A 1132-nucleotide genomic window follows, 5' to 3' on the forward strand; every position below is an offset into this window, starting at 1 on the left:
TTTTGCTTTGGATCACGACTTTAACCACTCAGTCTCAAGCTTTTCACTTGGACCTTCATGACACAAGCACATGGTTAGGGACAGCTTGATTTAGCCGCTTAGGCCTGGATTTTATTTCCTTGGGCCCTCCTATCCATTGATGCTCAAAGCCTTGGATCCTTTTTACCCTTGCCTTTTGGTTTTAAGGGCTATTGGCTTTTTCTACTGCTCCTTCTTTCTTTTTTTTTCGCCATTTTTTTTAAGCTTTTGTTTTTCACTGCTTTTTCTTGCTTCAAGAATCAATTTCATGATTTTTCAGATCATCAATAACATTTCTCCTTGTTCATCATTCTTTCAAGAGCCAACAATTTTAACATTCATAAACAACAAGATCAAAAGACATATGCGCTGTTCAATCATTCATTCAGAAAACAAAAGTATTGTCACAACATCAATATAATTAAACTAAATTCAAGGATAAATTCGAAATTCATGTACTTCTTGTTCTTTTGAATTAAAACAATTTTTTCATTTAAGAGAGGTGAAGGATTAATGGAATTTATTCATAGCTTTAAGACATAGTTACTACATACTAATGATCATGAAGTAGAGACACAAAACATAGATAAACACAACATTAAAAACTGAAAACAGAAATAAAGAACAAGGAATGAATCCACCTGAGTGAGGGTGGCGCCTTCTTGAAGGACCAATGATGTTCTTAAGCTCTTCTATGTCCCTTCCTTGCTTCTGTTGAATGATTCCTAGTAATTTTGGTGTTCCTACCCTTAGTTGCTTCCAATATTTGTGTGGAGGACAACTTATCCCTTGAGGTATCTCAGGGATCTCTTGATTTGTAGCCACATGTTCTACCACTGAGCTATGACGGCTTTATATGAGTCTTTCCATCTCCCAAGACTCAGAGGTGGAAGCTTTTGTCTTCCCTTTGAGTTTTTTCTGGCCTTAGGTGCCATTAATGGTAATGGAAAAGCAAAGAAAGCTATGCTTTTACCACACCAAACTTAAAATATTGCTCGCCCTCGAGCAAGAGAAGAAAGAAGAGAAGAAGAAGAAGAATAAGAAGAAAATGGAGGTGAGTGAGGGGAGATGGAGTCGGCTATATGGGTGGGATTGGGTGGGAAAGAGTTTTGAA

The sequence above is a fragment of the Arachis duranensis genome, chromosome 2, assembly GCF_000817695.3.
Source record: "Arachis duranensis cultivar V14167 chromosome 2, aradu.V14167.gnm2.J7QH, whole genome shotgun sequence".
Classification (NCBI taxonomy): domain Eukaryota; kingdom Viridiplantae; phylum Streptophyta; class Magnoliopsida; order Fabales; family Fabaceae; genus Arachis; species Arachis duranensis.